The 18,432-nt window shown below is 43.9% G+C and overlaps 1 protein-coding gene across 2 annotated transcripts in view; it reads left to right on the top strand.

Annotated features, from left to right (window-relative positions):
- LOC126266957 (uncharacterized) overlaps window positions 1-18,432 on the top strand; it is a 1,160,365-nt gene that overhangs the window by 766,130 nt on the left and 375,803 nt on the right. The gene's annotated exons all lie outside the window — the stretch shown is intronic.

Consider the following 18,432-nt stretch of genomic DNA (forward strand, 5'->3'; position numbering starts at 1 on the left):
GTTGCGAAATGCAACCACTGTTTCCGCTAAATGATGCGTTAGATAATTTTCGTCTAATATTTCACATCATAAATAACAACCTCCCATTCAGTCCACTACGTGTTCCCGTTCTCTGCATGTTTTCCACAGCAAGTAATGTGGGTCTTGACGCTGGTGCAACTCTGAGAGACACTGACATATAATTGTGCAGAAGTGTATATGTTCAGTGTTTCATGTTTGACTGTTACAAAGCGGGATGTTCATCACCATATCACTCTAATTGACCATACATCGATTTGCTTAACACATTCACTGTTATCACTTGTGTTCGATTTACTGACGCTGTGCCCGCTACTGGTCTTGTTACAGTCAGATTTCGTTCATTACTTAAATACATTGGTCATTACTTTATCTATTACGGGGCATAGCTAGGTCAAATGAGGGTATGCTGGTCTTTACTTCACTAGTAAACAGAATTTGTTCAAATGTGAGTTAATTCTTATGGGACTTAACTGCTAAAGTCATCAGTCCCTAAGCTTACACACTACTTAACCTAAATTATCCTAAGTACAAACACACACACCCATGCCCGAAGGAGGACTCGAACCTCCGCCGGCATCAGCCGCACAGTCCAAGACTGCAGCGCCTAAGACCGCTCGGCTAATCCCGCGCGGCGAACAGAATTTCAGACAGACACATTACAAATAGATTTTTATCTCTCAAATATTTCTGGTTTGGAAGAAGTCTGTTGAAAACTGAAAAGAGCACGCGTTTCTGTTTAGTGATCAAAGTAAAGCCATACGCTCCTAAATAGTGTTTCGTTCTATAAAGGCTGTTCAGAGTATCTCTTTAAGTGAAGAATAGGCGAAGAGTTGTATACAGTGGCTATTGCAGGAGATGACGATCGAATTCGTGACCGGTCGGAGCAAATGGATGGGACGGTTAATTGACCCGGTTAATTGACCAGAGTGTATGTGCTCAGCGATTGCAGTTAAGTGGTGAGTTAATCGGAATTTTCGACTGGTGAGCTCTTCCCGATTATGTACAGTATTATCATAGCAGACGCAGATAAACTAAATTGCAGACTGGAGCGGACGTTGACGCTGTGTGTAATATTATACACTGAAGCACCGACGAAACTGTTATAGCCATTCGTATTCAAATACAGAGATATATAAACAGGCAGAAAACGGCGTTGCGCTGCGGTCAGCAAAGCGCTATATAAAACAACAAGTGTCTGAAGCAGTTGTTAGCTCGGGTACTGCTGCTACAGTGGCAGGATATCAACACCGACATTGTACTGTTGATGACTCGAAACATGTTGCGTGGTCGGACGAGTCTCGTTTCAAATTGTATCGAGGGTATGAAAGTGTACGGGTATGGAGACAACCTCATGAATCCATGTACCCTGTATGACAGCAGGGGACTGTTCAAGCTGATAGAGGCTCTGTAATGGTGTGGGGCCTGTGCAGATGGAGTGATACGTGACCACTGATACGTCAGGATACAACACTGCCAGGTGACATGTACGTAAGCATCCTGTCTAATCACCTGCATCCATTCGTATCCGTTATGCATTCCGACGGACTTCGACAATTCCAGCAGGACAGTGCGACACCCCACACGTCCAGAGTTGCTACAGAGTGGCTCCAGGAACACTCTTCTGAGTTTAAACACTTCCGCTGACCACCAAACTCCCCAGACATGAAAATTACTGAGCGTGTCTGGGATGGCAACGTGCTGTTCGGAAGAGATCTCCACCCCCTCGTACTGTTATGGATTTATGGACATCCCTCTAGTATTCATGGTGTCAATTCCCTCCAGCACCACTTCAGACATTAGTCGAGTCCATGCCACTTGGTGTTGCGGCACTTCTGCGTGCCGGCGGGGGCCCTGCACGATGTTAGGCGGGTGCACCAGTTTCTCTGACTCTTCAGTGTACTTTACAACTGACGCAGAACAGCAGGAACGCTGAAGTTCATGCAGATTTGCGGCCACTACTTACAAAAGTGCCTTTCCTGAGAATACTAAATTGATTTTGGTTACGACAAACATATGTCAGATGTGTGGTAATTATTTGAAGGAGCTTGTGACTAGAACAGACTGACAGTGTACTAACTTATGGGGAATGTTACCAGTTATACCACATAACGAGAAGCAGAGCGCATCGAGAACCACCATTTCATAGCAACAATAATAACAATAAATAATAGTTAGATGTGAAATAAACGAATTTCATATCAGCACCGCGGTGGTTAATAAGGTTACGAAAACACGCTGGTACGAGGGTCAGTCAAAAAGTAATGCCTCCTATTTTTTTTTCTACGTTTAATTGTCAGGAAATTTAAATGCAATTACATAGGTTGAAAACCACAACATTGAGGATCATTTTGTCAATAATCGTGATCACACTGCCTTTACTAAGAGAAATACGAGTAATGCGACACACTTCTTCTGCAGTCACCCGACGGTCACCACGAATGATGTCATCAACTTGCTGAATGTTGTGTGGAGTCACTGCACTCACCGGCCTGCCGCTCCGATTTTCGTCAGTTAACGGTGTTTGCCCTTCAGCTTCCTTACAACGACGAACCCATCGTCTAACAGTGCTGACATCCACTGTCACAACACCATACACCTTCTTCAGTCTTTCATGAATGCGTATGGGCGTTTCACCTTCTGCATTCAAGAATTCAATCACACAACGCTGTCTCAAACGAACATCGATGTCGGCCATCTTACAAACTTCTGCTGTGCTGCCACCTGTTGACACAGAAAGTTACTACTGCAGTGGATTGCAGAAGAAGGTTTGAGGAATGGCGCCAAATTCAAATTTTTCACTTAACTTAATTTTTTAAGTAGAAAAAAAATGAGAGGAATTACTTTTTGACCGACCCTCGTAGTTATTTTGTGAGCCCATTTTGAGTATTCGTGAAAGTGTAAATAGACTGCAATATCTTTAGCGTGTCAGAAGTATCTAAGTGAAAGAGATACCGCACCTTGTAGACAAAAATGGAACAAGCGATGCTACCCAAAAACACGGACGCCAATCACGATAATAATAAAAACCGTGAGAAACGCTAATGTCTGCTGTATTATACAGAGTGAATGCAACAGTTCCTTTAAAAGAAAACGTATTATCAATCACAAATCTCTTTTGGTACACCGCATAGAACACAAGCAGTACTTTGTTGGTGCTGTCACTGTTCATGAATATCTGTGAGGTGCAACGACTTCTCTCTCTCTCTCTCTCCCTCTCCCTCTCTCTCTCTCTCTCTCTCTCTCTCTCTCTCTCTCACACACACACACATACACACACACACACACACACACACACACACACACACACGACGCAGGTGCATATACAAACGCGCGTACACACACAAGCATATGAGATTCGCAGGGAGCTGGTTGAGCAAGGTAATTACCTGAGAAGGCTCCCCGGTGTTTAACCGGTTCCTGTCGGCAGTGCTTAGGGAAGTCGTATATTAGCCATCGTATACTACTGTGATACACCAGCCGTCACGCTAGCAACTAATCCTGAGCAAGAAGTGGAACATTCAACCCCTGACACTTGCAGCTTGTACCGTATGTGAAACGTTGCCGTTTTGTCTGGATGATGCCAGCGAGTCATGTTGTCCGTTCGCTACTATTATTACATTTGTTCCTGGGCATGATTCCCACTCATTTTTGGTATAACTGAAGATGCAATTAGTTTCCACTCTTAGTGAAGTTATTATTGCGTTTTTGGATGTGTACCTCGTCGATGTCCTCATTCGCCACGAAGATGATCGACGTGGCTCAAAGTCGGGACCTTGGCCGGATCAGTCCAACTAGGACGCTCTTGTGCATGGGAGTGTTTCTGTGCTCGTACGGAAAATGTTCGATTGCAAATTGCCATCGTAGTGCGGAAAGCATATGGCTGTCTGTGATGTTTATGAAGACAGCTGCTTTCGTTGCTGCTGGTAAACCTTTCGGGGCATAAGGTCGTAGTCCACGAAACTCTTCTGTTCCTAACGTTTCGTCCAGTACAGTGCTGGACATCTTCAGAGGCGTTGCTCCACCGCTGAGTCTTGGCGACTGACAGTTAGGACGGCTGAGAGTGACACACAAACTGTAGAAAAAGAGGAGTGGCCGGAGTGCCATGTGATAAGCAGAGATGATCCTTGTCAGAGATAAAACTTAAATATCGGTCGTCGTCTAGTCAAAGATAAAAATGTGTTTAGAGATTCTGCAGAGCTCCTGTCCATATGTCGCTAAATTTCATAGTGTCTTCTTTCCTATTGAAATTATCCCTATGTTTATATATTTCAATGCCGCCACTACATAGTCGTGCATAATAGTTCGTCGTTGTAGATAAAATTTTTGTTTCAGAGTTCTTTAACAGGAAAGAACGGACCGCGAAACTTCACCATATGGACAGTAGCTCTGCAGAATCGCTACACTGTTTTCTTATCTTTGATAAGACGACGACCGGTAGTTAAGTTTTGCCTTTGACGAGGATCATATGCGCTTATCACGTGTAGCTCTGGCCACACCGCTTCTTCTACAGTACACGTGTCGCTCTCCGACGACCGACCCGTCAGTTGGCAAGACTCAACGGAGGAACAACGCCTCTGAAGATGTACAGTGCAGTTCTGAACGAAACGCTAGGAACAGAAGAGTTTCGTGGACCACGACCTTATATCCCGAAATGCTAGAGCAGCAGCAATGTCATCCGGCCGTGAAAGCCTTCCTTCTATCAGCTGCTTTCGTTATCGTCCAAAACTAATTATTCGAACCCGAACATTCAAAAACAGCTCAGGATTAAGTTTAAATTTTAACATTTGAGATTAGCTGTAACCCTTACGAATACGAACTGGAAACACAAATTTTTGTAACCAATCCATTTTACTATTCTTTCCACTTCCAATATTTGGTGGATTTCTTTATAGTGTATTAAGAGCTCACAGACGGTTTGTATGTACGACGTTCTGTGGACAACCTTGTGGCAATAATCTGGCACAAGACAAAGATACCATTTCAGTACAAGGCCCGGAGTCATGTGGATACTTCAGTTGCATGCGCAACCTGGAAGACGGTGTGCGTAATTGGGAAAAGCGTCTGATGGTTGACCCGTACAGAATGTACTTCAGAGTCCTGTGGTCACTGCTAGTTTATACGTTATACCACCGAGGGATCTGATTAGGTGAAGCGTTTGCATGACTTTTCGAGTCTACAGTAATATGACTAACACTGTACTAGATCACACCCTCACCCCTGGGAAATCTCCGTGACGGAATGACCGAATTCGGGATCGCTACAGTTACGCTGCGCTGGCAGTTCCCTCTGTTGGCAGCGTGACAGACTACACGTTCTTGAAGTGATAACGCATTGTTGACTCCTTGTACGTGTAGTTACATCCCCACGACCGATGTCACACCAAACACATGCAGTATACGTCTACAGAACCTCCCACGACAGGTGCAAACATGTGTGAACTCTAATGGTCATTCGGCTCTCAGGATAGTGTCCTATGGATCTTGTCCTCCTTCAGTATTTGGCAGCAGACTGAATGTACTGTATGCTGACAATAGTTAGAGACCTACGGTTCTCATGCTTGCTGTTGCATACTGCCTATAATTATAATCATTTTAATAATGGTTTACTCTTCTGTACGGCGGGATAAATAACATTGCCCCGAAAAATATTTCAAGGACATTAAGATAGGCAAAAAAAGGGCACACCACGAAGGAATTATCTGAATAGGACAGAAATTGGTGGATGTAATTTCAAAAAAAAATATATTATTTTTCCAAGAGAAAGAACTCCAAATACTAGGCAAGTCAGTAGCGCGTTGATCCACCTCTGGCTCTTATGCAAGAAGTTATTAGGCTTGCCACTGATTAATAGAGTTGTATGTCCTCCTGAGTGGTATCGTGCGAAATTCTGTCGAAGACTTCTTAAGTAATAGAACCCAGTATGTTGTCCTCGATGGTGAGTGTTAATCGGAGGTGCGAGTATCATCTGGAGTCCCCCAGGGAAGTGTGGTAGGTCCGCTGTTGTTTTCTATCTACATATATGATCATTTCGATAGGGTGGATGGCAATGTGCGGCTGTTTTCTGATGGTGCTGTGGTGTACCGGAAGGCGTCGTCGTTGTGTGACTTAGGAGGATACAAGATGACTTGGACAGGATTTGTGATTGGTGTAAAGAATGGCAGCTATCTCTAAATATAGATAAATGTGTAAATTAATGCAGGTGAATAGGAAAAAGAATCCCGTAATGTTTGAATACTCTATTAGTAGCGTAGCGCTTGATACAGTCACATCGATTAAATATCTGGGCGTAACATTGATCATGTAGATAAAAAGACGAGGGCTAATAGAAATCCGTGGGTAACAGAAGAAATATTGAATTTAATTGATGGAAGGAGAAAATATAAAAATGCAGTAAATGAAGCAGGCAAAAAGGAATACAAATGTCTCAAAAATGAGATCGACAGGAAGTGCAAAATGGCTAAGCAGGGATGGCTAGAGGACAAATGTAAGGATGTAGAGGCTTATCTCACTAGGGGTAAGATAGATACTGCCTACAGGAAAATTAAAGAGACCTTTGGAGAAAAGAGAGCCACTTGTATGAATATCAAGAGCTCAGATGGAAACCCAGTTCTAAGCAAAGAAGGGAAGGCGGAAAGGTGGAAGGAGTATATAGAGGGTTTATACAAGGGCAATGTACTTGAGAATAATATTACGGAAATGGAAGAGGATGTAGATGAAGATGAAATGGGAGATACGATACTGCGGGAAGAGTTTGACAGAGCACTGAAAGACCTGAGTCGAAACAAGGCCCCGGGAGTAGACAACATTCCATTAGAACTACTGACGGCCTTGGGAGAGCCAGTCATGAGAAAACTCTACCATCTGGTGAACAAGATGTATGAGACAGGCGAAATACCCTCAGACTTCAAGAAGAATATAATAATTCCAATCCCAAAGAAAGCAGGTGTTGACAGATGTGAAAATTACCGAACTATCAGTTTAATAAGTCACAGCTGCAAAATACTAACGCGAATTCTTTACAGACGACTGGAAAAACTGGTAGAAGCGGACCTTGGGGAAGATCAGTTTGGATTCCGCAGAAATGTTGGAACAGTTGAGGCAATACTAACCTTACGACTTATCTTAGAAGAAAGATTAAGAAAAGGCAAACCTACGTTTCTAGCATTTGTAGACTTAGAGAAAGCTTTTGACAATGTTGACTGGAATACTCTGTTTCAAATTCAGAAGGTGGCAGGGGTAAAATACAGGGAGCATAAGGCTATTTACAATTTGTACAGAAACCAGATGGCAGTTATAAGAGTCGAGGGGTGTGAAAGGGAAGCAGTGGTTGGGAAGGGAGTGAGACAGGGTTGTAGCCTCTTCCCGATGTTATTCAATGTGTATATTGAGCAAGCAGTAAAGGAAACAAAAGAAAAATTTGGAGTAGGTATTAAAATTCATGGAGAAGTAATAAAAATGTTAAGGTTCGCCGATGACATCGTAATTCTGTCAGAGACAGCAAAGGACTTGGAAGAGCAGTTGAACGGAATTGACAGTGCCTTGAAAGGAGGATATAAGATGAACATCAACAAAAGCAAAACGGGGATAATGGAATGTAGTCAAATTAAATCGGGTGATGCTGAGGGAATTAGATTAGGAAATGAGACACTTAAAGTAGTGAAGGAGTTTTGCCATTTGGGGAGCAAAATAACTGATGATGGTCGAAGTAAAGAGGATATAAAATATAGACTTGCAATGGCAAGGAAAGCGTTTCTGAAGAAGGGAAATTTATTAACGTCGAGTATAGATTTAATGGTCAGGAAGTCGTTTCTGAAAGTATTTGTTTGGAGTGTAGCCATGTATGGAAGTGAAACATGGATGATAAATAGTTTGACAAGAAGAGAATAGAAGCTTTCGAAATGTGGTGCTACAGAAGAATGCTGAATATAAGGTGGATACATCACGTAACTAATGAGGAGGTATTGAATAGGATTGGGGAGAAGACAAGTTTGTGGCACAACGTGACTAGAAGAAGGGATCGGTTGGTAGGACATGTTTTGAGACATCAAGGGATCACAAATTTAGCATTGGAGGGCAGCGTGGAGGGTAAAAATCGTAGAGGGAGACCAAGAGATGAATACACTAAGCAGATTCAGAAGGATGTAAGTTGCAGTAAGTACTGGGAGATGAAGAAGGTTGCACAGGATAGAGTAGCATGGAGAGCTGCATCAAACCAGTCTCAGGACTGAAGACCACAACAACAACAACAACAACATTGCACTGCGATATGAAGTGAGATAAGTATGTAATGACAGTTGTGGGGAAGGCGGATAGTCGTCTTCTGTTCATTGGTAGAATTTTGGGAAGATGTGGTTCATCTGTGAAGGAGACCGCTTATAAAACACTAATACGACCTGTTCTTGAGTACTGCTAGAGGGTTTGGGATCCCTATCAAGTCGGATTGAGGGAGGACATAGAAGCAATTCAGAGGCGAGCTGCTAGATTTGTTACTGGTAGGTTTGATCATCACGCGAGTGTTACGGAAATGCTTCAGGAAATCGGGTGGGAGTCTCTAGAGGAAAGGAGGCGTACTTTTCGTGAATCACTATTGAGGAAATTTAGAGAACCAGCATTTGAGGCTGACTTCAGTACAATTTTACTGTCGCCAACTTATATTTCGCGGAAAGACCACAAAGATAAGATAAGAGAGATTAGGTCTCGTACAGAGGCATATAGGCAGTCATTTTTCCCTCGTTCTGTTTGGGAGTGGAACAGGGAGAGAAGATGCTAGTTGTGGTACGATGTACCCTCCGCCAAACACCGTATGGTGGTTTGCTGAGTATGTATGTAGATGTAGATGTAGACTTGCACGTTATATCGTCAAAAATCCCGAGCTGTTTGGAGGGGCGTGCCCAAAATGCCGCAAAGTTCTGAATTGGGGAGAGATCCGGTGGCCTTCCTGACCAAGGCAGGATTTGACAAGCACAAAGGCAAGTAGTAGAGACTGTCGCCGTGCGCGGGCTATTATTATCGTGCTGAAATGTAAGCCCAGGGAGGCTTGCCATAAAGGGCAACTAAACGGGGCATAGAATATCGACGAAGTGCCACTGTGCTACTAGTGTACTGCGGATGACAACCAAAGGGGTCGTGCTGTAAAATGAAGAGGGCATTCCAGACAACAACTCCTGGTTGTCAGGCTGTATGGCGGGCGACTGTCGGTATACCATAGTTGTTCAGGGCGTCTCCAAATATGTCTTCACTGGTCGTCGGAGCTCAGTTCAAAGCGGGATTCATCAGTGAAGATGGTTCTGCTCCAGTCAGTGAGATTCCTGTCACCACTCCATACCCACCTCACCCCGCCCCCCTCCCGGGATGCAGTATGGATACCTTAACTGCTGTCTAGTAAAAATGAGTGAATGTACCAGTCCGTTATTCTTCTAGTGGGATGTGGGAAACCACCTAAAAACCACATCAGACAGGCCGGCACATCGACCTGATCGTTAACCCGCCGGGCGGATTCAGTCCGGGCCTAGTGCATCTTCCCATCTCGGAAGAGCGCTTTCACACGCTCAGATATCCAGGTGGGTGAGAAGACTTCTTTATTCTTCCATCCCTGGCACAGCTTCACTACTTTTCCTTCTCATAGCACCACACTTCATTTAATTGCTGTTCGTCATTCTTAAAATCAGTATTTTGTCAGTGTTAGTATCCCAACGGTGGCAGGGTATGCTGCGGGGCGATACCAGCCCCTTACACAGCTAGAACAAGTAGTGTTGGCATCGGTAGTGGCTTAGGAGGATTGAAATTCTCTGAGCGTCTGGTCCGGAGGCTCGGCATTCCGTGTTTTCCTAAATGTAGACGCGGCCAGCAGTCTTTAATAAATTGTTGATTCATGAAAACTGAATTGTTCGTCATCATTCTTAATGTCATGTCAACAAGCAAAATGACGTGGCGCTCGAAGAAAAATAGCAACCCCATTGCTGGCTGTCTCAAACCTACCTCCGCATACAAAATAAGATTATACCGCCACTATGTCCGAACAACACTGTTCGGCATACAGCCAAGAGCGAAATGAAGATATAGCGTTCTCACGGCAACCAAGAACTACGAACATGAGCCCGCCCGGCTAGCCGATCGGTCTAACGCACGGCTTTCCGGAGCGGAAAGGAGCGCCTGGTACCCGGCGCGAATCCACCCGGCGGACTTGTGTCGAGGTCCGGTGAGCTGGCGAATCTGTGGATGGTTTTTAGGCGGTTTTTCATCTGCCTCGGCGAATGCGGGCTAGGTCCCCTTATTCCGCCTCAGCTACACTATGTCGGCGATTGGTGTGCAGACAAGTTTTTCACGTACGCGTACACCACCATTACTCTATTACGCAAACATAGGGGTTACACTAGTCTGGTGTGAGACGTTCCCTGGGGGGTCCACCGGGGGCCGAACTGCACAATAACCCTGGGTTCGGTGTGGGGCGGCGGAGGGCTGAAGTGGACTGCGGTAGTCGTCGTGGGGTTGTGGACCACTGCGGCTGAGGTGGGGACGGAGTCTTTCCGCCGCTTCTAGGTCCCTGGTTAACATACAATACAATACTCACTTTTGAAACAATTTTCAATAAAAATGGCTTATCAGTTTACGTTCTTATTTATGGATAGGCTTCTTCTTTGACGAGATATTGTAAAACTTAAATACCTTTCTGATCTCAAATATTTCGTCTCTCCCATGGGTGAAACTACTGGAAAATATGTGGCCGGCCAGTGTGGCCATGCGGTTCTAGGCGCTTCAGTTTGGAACCGCGTGACCGCTACGGTCGCAGGTTCGTATCCTGCCTCGCGCATGGATGTGTGTGATGTCCTTAGGTTAGTTAGGCTTAAGTAGTTCTAAGTTCTAGGGGACTTATGACCTCAGCAGTTGAGTCCCATAGTGCTCAGATCCATCTGAACCATTTGAAAATCTGTATTTCCTCGTGAAACATTGCAATGTCGCGAAAATAGAACATGCAATAACAGGAAGATTAAGAAGACACAAAAGCACAAAATCTATTACCGTGGTAGGAGAGAGTTAACTTTCGATGTTTGCGTACGAGGTCACACTCCCCCGTTTCTGCGCCGTGCGCAGTCCGAAACGTACTCAAGAATTTAAAACTTCACTCTCTGCACAGTCAGTTGGTCACTGACTCACTCGCTACATTGTTGGCAGCTGATTTACAAGTGCTCACACGATGCGCTCTCGCAACAAGTAGTCGATTTTTTCGACCAGAAAGTTGCACGTATCAAATAGGCTTTAAAGACTGCAACGCCCTGCACCCAACCACGCGAGACCCCCTGCGGTTCCAGTGACCTACAATGTAGTGTTATCTGAAGAGCGTATGTCCGCTGCAGTAGCTAATTCTGGGCGGCTGACAGGAGCCGGGTTAGGCGGAGGTCAACTGGGACGTCAGACTGCCTGCCGCCCGCCAGCCGTCGCGGGGGCGCTGGAAGTGCGGCCCCCGGCGCCGACGCCGACGCCGCCCCCACGGAGACAATTAGCGGCGGAAGTGCGCCCTGCTCGCCGTGCCGGAAGCTGCGCTGCCATTTCTCGGCAGCCTGGGCTATATCTGCTGACGCGAACAGTAGCTGGAACACAAGAGCTGAATGCCAGCACTGAGAGAAGCGCGTGGCATACTCTGGGGATGTTCCAAAATGAACGGTCTCCATTGTTCACGTTCCAAATGTTACGGACGTATCCCAGTTACCTTTATGCATTAATGTGGTGGAGGTACGACTTGTGAAACGAAATTATAAACAACATCTCCTTCTCCTTCTCATAGTCCACCCACCACATACATATCTGTACCTCGCAGCATGCATCTATGACAGTAAAACTGAGAAATATGCGTCACATATACTTAAATATCTGATGAGTCTTCTCCGAGTTGCAGGTAGTTCCTACAGTGGATCAGAAATTGCCTCACTATTCACTTTTCAACAACAAACTCACTAATTGACTGCCTACCACAACGGTAACTAGGCAATGGCGACTACACTGCTGTAGGGCCTACACAGTGTAATTATTATCGTACACATTTTCTTTAACAGTAGACACATCACATGAGTTCAATAGACCGAATTTCGCATTTTATCACTAGTTGGACGCTTCCCTAGAGTCTAGGACTGCGTCGGTAATATGCACAGATCCCAGTGGAGTGGCTTTCCGTAGTTGGCAGGTGGATACTTTATCAGTGTTGATTTTTTCAAGCGCCTACTAAGATCTTCTGGAATTATTCAAAAAATGGTTTAAATGGCTCTGAGCACTATGCGACTTAACTTCTGAGGTCTTCAGTCGCCTAGAACTTAGAACTAATTAAACCTAACTAACCTAAGGACATCACACACAACTATGCCCGAGGCAGGATTCGAACCAGCGACCGCAGCGGTCGCTTGACTCCAGACTAGCGCCTAGAACCGCACGGCCACTCAGGCCGGCCTGATATTATTCCCATTATTATATTATTCTCATTCTTCTTCTTATTGTTATTATTAATACCATTAATGGGAGTAGCCAAACACAAAGCATTGGCAGTCTGAAGTGTTCCAGTTTCTGTCATTTCAGAAGTAAGCAGTCCAACAATCAAGTAATGTACAAGCAGCAAGTATAGCGCACAGATCTTAACGTGGTTGATTTTAAACAGCGTTGGAGTGTGTGAGCGAAGAAAGTGTCGCTAGGTAGAGGAATGGTGCACGGGATTGTGTCTACCCTCAATGAGTTTAGTTAGCTTTTCTTTCTGAGGAGGAGTTGTAGGTGGCGCAAGCGGTTCACTGAAAATTTTTGCCTCACCATTCTATAAGAAAGCTTTTAGAAATAAGCAGTAAGAATTGTGTCATTGACTGATTGGTCTGTGATTTAATAACACACCTACTAAAATAAATACCATTTATCTTTCATCTAAAAATAAGCGTACGAGGAAAATCGTTTTTTAGTTCGGCGTTAATGTTGGTTTAAGGGTGACGGCGGAGGGGGCAGTGGTTACTAGGTAATATTTGTTTACACTGAGGGGTAAACGTCTCAGAAAGGTTGGCACCCACTCGTCTACAGAGAATTGCCGCAACTAAATAACAAACTGTCAGGTCGAGCCTGGAAAGTTATACTTGCAAGGTACTGTGTGTGGTGGCTGAACACACCACGTGGTAGTACTGGCCAGTCTGACAAGCCCTTGAAACCCAATGCTACCGACTGCACACTGGACGCTAAACGAAACAAAGTAAAATCGTTATACATTAAGTGCACAGTACTATATATGTTCTATTGCCATTAATTTATTTTGTTAAACAGTTCTCAACGTACAAAGCCATCATCAGATTTTAACTATTATCAACGAAAAGGGTGAAATATTCGTGAACGACATTGATCATTTCATTTTATAGTGAGGTACGAACACTGGGTAAAAGTCGTCTTAGACAATGCAGTGGTAATGCAGTTATAAATGGTAAACAGTAAATAACATAAAGGCAACTGTCCAGAAAACAATTAACATTACACTTGAAAAACAATTGAAAATAATTTAATACTCCCAATAAAATACAAGTACGTGGCAGTACTGAAAAATAGCTTGAAAAGATATTATATAGGGAAGGAGACACAGAAACAGAGTAAAATATAGAACGCACAACTGTAGCAACAGAGTATATGAAACACATAGACAATAACAATAAAAATAAATACATTCAATGCCTTCTGGATATCAAGAAGGGCATAGTGCAATGACTTCCTTTTCTCGCATAATTTCTCCATCAGCAAATCACGACCAGCATTTATATAACAAGTGACGGGAATATATTCAACAAACGACTGAGGACGTTGATTGTAAGTACTACTTTGGGACGAACAGATTGGCACAGGGGATAAAGTGTGCTGGGCTGCATCACGCAATTCAGAATAATGATAACAAAAATAAATAAAAGGTCCACACATGCCAGTCATTCTTTCCTCAGGCTGGGGAAAGGTAGAGGAATCATGGCAAACACCAGAAGAAATAATATATAAAATTCCATAAAACGATGCCGGATAGTACTAGATGATTTTAGTGCCCATTAAAGCAAATAAAGTACAAGAAAAAACCGCAAACTTCACAGCGCTTGAGTGGACAACCCAGAACGGACGAAAATTAGTTGAACTCTGCAAAGTATTCGACCTTAAAATCTTATCAATACACTTCAAAAAGAAACTATCAAAACAGGTGACATGTAGATCACTGAACTCACTCATTAGTGAATTCCACATTGACCATGTGGCCATCTCTTACTCAAACCACAGAGTTATTGCATTACCCAAAACAGAAAGGGTGTCAACATAGACTCAGAGTATTACATGACAAGAATAAAACTACGTTTAAAACGTCACAGGTTCACAAAAATAAGACGCAAATCTCCAATGACACCAGCAGGATCCAATCATCTGTCAAGGAAGAACTAGAAGAAAATCAGTCAAGCAATTGGCAGCAACTCCTCAAAGGCAATTTAATCGAGACAGCACAAATACTACTACAGTTCTTTCGCAGAAAAGGAAAAAGCACCCTAGGTGGAGTGACGAATTGGAGTATGCAATTCAATATCGGCAGCAATAACACAGAAGACATCTATAAGACATTCCCAACAGCGAGGAAAGAGACAGCAAAATTAATTAGAAACACCAAAAGAAAAGGCGAAAACTATAGCGTAATTGAAATCGAGAAAGACTTCGGAAGAAATAACACAAGACATTTCTGTAAGAACTTCAGAGCTAAGTTCATAGGACAGCAACCACGAAGTCTCTGCACGAAAAAAGAAAATGGAAAATTTGCTCTAAATAGGCAAGCAAACTGCAAGGAAATTGCCTGAAACACTACGAGAAAAAATTAGTACAGCTGGAAAGACGATGCCGCTTTTGATTCGATGACAGCATATGCCACTTGGGGAATAGTAGATGTACTGGTAATGGTTTCAACGTTGTCCGCCAAAAGATAGCGTTATCACATAGCTACCAGACCGCCATCTGTGTCTACCCTTTAATAGAGAGTTCTCACATCCAGGAGGCTTATTATGGTGCAAACGTGTGAAGCAAGAAGGCAACCACCTCATGGAGACGCACTCGTGCTTCCTACAGCCAACTGAGCGAGTTTGAAAGGGTCAGATTGTGGCCTTCCGCGAGAACAGTTTTCCGGAGAACAGCCACACAAGTTGGACACGCTGCATCAGTTGTGCAGTGATGCTGATAACGGTGGTCCATCTTCACGCCCGTAGACGAGGTTCTGGACGTCCACACACTACAGACGCCCGCCAGGATCGTCGTATTGTAAGGGCAGTAGTGGAAGATGGTACAGCTACCACAGCACAGATCAGAGGGATTGGAGTCCAGACGTGTCAACACGAACTGTTGCGAACTGCTTATTAGCAATGGGACTGTGGGCATGCATGCATCTACCGCATGTTCCTCTCACGCCACAGCATGACGCACCGTGGTCTTCAGTGATAAAGCAGATCCTGTCTGCACGCAAGTGCTGGTCGCATGGGCATACGACGTAGACCTAGTAGACCGTGTCTCGTCCAAGACACATTGGTCCCATTCCAGCCCTTGTGGTCTGGGTTGCGATAAACTACATCTCTGGTTCACCTTTGGTATTTTGCCGTTCTTGCAACATGAAGATGATGTGTTCTTCCAACAGGACAGTGGTCGCCCAGACACTGCCTGTGAATCTCAAAGTGTTCTGCAAGACGTGCAGCACGATCTCCAGACGATGGGATATGATGGGCGAGAAGTGACTCGTCCAACTCGTCAGCGAACAACTCATACAGAACTACGCGAACAGGTCGAGTAGGCTTGGCATAACGTTTCCTAAGAATTTTGAAACACGTATTGTGTTCGAGTATAATGACTCTTCTGGAGACTGGAAATCTACTCTGCATGGGTTGCGATAAAGACGATCGCGTGAAACCCAGCTCGCGCTATTTGTTCACGAGACTCAGAGGGCCATAGACACGGGTTCCCAGGTGGATGCCGTGTTTCTTCACTTCCGCAAGCCGTTCGATACAGTTCTCCACATTCGTTTGATGAACAAAGTAAGAGCACATGGACTGTCAGACCAATTGTGTGGTTGGATTGAAGAGTTCCTAGATAACAGAGAATGGATAGAAGTCTTCTGAAGTAAGAGTGATTTCAGGTGTGCCGCAGGAGAGTGCCGTAGGACCGTTGTTATTCACAGTATATATAAGTGACCTTGTGGATAACATCTGAAGTTCTCTGAGGCTTTTTGCGGATGCTGCTGTGGTATATCCAAAGGTTCTAACAATCGAAAATTGTACCGAAATCCTGGAGGATCTGCATCGAATTGACGCATGGTGCAGGGAATGGAAATTGAATCTGAGTGTAGACAAGTGCAATGTGCTGCGAATACATAGAAAGAAAGATCCTTTATCATTTAGCTACAATATAACAGGTCAGCAATTGGAAGCAGTTAATTCCATAAATTATCTGTGAGTAGGCATTAGGAGTGATTTAAAATGGAATGTTCATATAAAGTTGATCGTCGGTAAAGCAGATGCCAGACTCAGATTCACTGGAAGATTCCTAAGGAAATGTAGGTTACAGTACACTAGTTCTCCCACTGCTTGAATACTGCTCACCAGTGTGGGATCCGTACCAGATAGGGTTGAGAGAAGAGGTATAGAAGGTCCAACGGAGATCGGCGCGCTTCGTTACAGGATCATTTAGTAATCGCCAAAGGGTTACGGAGATGATAAACTCCAGTGGAAGACTCTGCAGGAGAGACGCTCAGTAGCTCGGTACGGGCTTCTGTTAAAGTTTCGAGAACATACCTTCACCGAGGAGTCAAGCAGTATATTGCTCCCTCCTACGTATATCTCGCAAAGTGACCATGAGGATAAAATCAGAGAGATTAGCTCCCACACAAAGGCATACCGACAGTCTTTCCTTCCACGAACAATACGAGACTGGAATAGAAGGGAGAACCGATAGAGGTACTCAAAGTACCCTCCGCTACACACCGTCAGGTGGCTTGCTGAGTATGGATGTAGATGTAGATGTAGAAGACGGTGTGCGCCCGCCTGCATTGCGATATGGGTGTTTAAGCGCGGCTCGATACTTGGTGCTTCAGAACAGCTTGTGCTTCTGATCTGTAAATGTAATCATTTCATGCACTCGGTGTCCACTGTTACAACAATAAAACTTCAGTGAACTGGAAACATCTAAAAGAGTGTACTAATTTTTTCAGGTAGTGTATGTCAAAGAACTACTTAACTGCCCATAACCAACAAAAAGATTCACACTGTAAGAGCCTGAAGAAGCTAACCCAAAAGTCGTTACTGCAGGCGAAGAAGAAATATCCAGACAGATCCGAAGACTGAAAACCAATAAAGCATCGGGGGAAGCTGCAATCATAGCAGAAGTCCTCAAATCAGCAGGCTAAACCACTATAAAACAAATTACCAATGACACGCAAGACGTGTGGCAAACAAAACAAATAGTAGAAAATTAGAAAACGCGCTAATACGTCGTTTACACGTCAAGGGATACAGAACAGATGTTGATAACTACCGGAGGAACTTGACTAGCATCACTTACGCACAAAATTGTATCACTCAGACGTCTCGATACAGCAAAAAAAACAACGTGAACCAAAAATTGGGGAATATCGGGCAACATTCAGACCAGACCATTCGTGCCCCGAGCAAATCTTGAACCTAAAGCTAATCCTTAGATATATGAGAATTTATAGCAAAAATTTAGTCTGCACATTTGTCGATTCCAAAAAAAGCCTATGACTCAGCTGACCACGAATCATTCTTCCAACTATTAAAAGAACGACATCTAGATACGAAAACACTTGCACTCATAAAACAGATACTGACAAATACAAGATCCAAAGTTAAATTAATGAGAACTCTCATATCCTTAGTAAATCAAAACGTGAGTAAGACAAGGAAATGGACAGTCTCCATTGCTTTTCAATTGTGTCCTTGTAAAAGTGATAGAAGAATGGCGCAAACAGAAATCAATCCTCATAATTGACCAACCAATCGCTTTCAGCAGAGGCAAGTTATCTATAGGTTTACTAGCATTTGCAGACGCCGTAGCAATATTAACTCCCGATATTTAATCAGCCCGAAGTCAGACTGAATTCATACTGCATAAAAAACCAGTCTCCAAGTATGATCTGAAGAGACAGAGTACATGACCAGCAACAAAGAAGCAGCAAAATTCATGCAGACGAAATGTGGCAAAATTAACGAGTTCCACTGTCTGAATATCTCGTTGAAACTATTCAGGGAAATGGAATCGAAACAAAAGCAAACGAATTTGATGCCAAAAGGAGGAAACTGCATATCTGCTTGTCCAAAATGTTTTCTACACATAATGCATTTCCAATCCCAAAACTTCACATTACAATACAGTAATTGAACCAAAA

The sequence above is a fragment of the Schistocerca gregaria genome, chromosome 4 (assembly GCF_023897955.1).
Source record: "Schistocerca gregaria isolate iqSchGreg1 chromosome 4, iqSchGreg1.2, whole genome shotgun sequence".
NCBI lineage: Eukaryota > Metazoa > Arthropoda > Insecta > Orthoptera > Acrididae > Schistocerca > Schistocerca gregaria.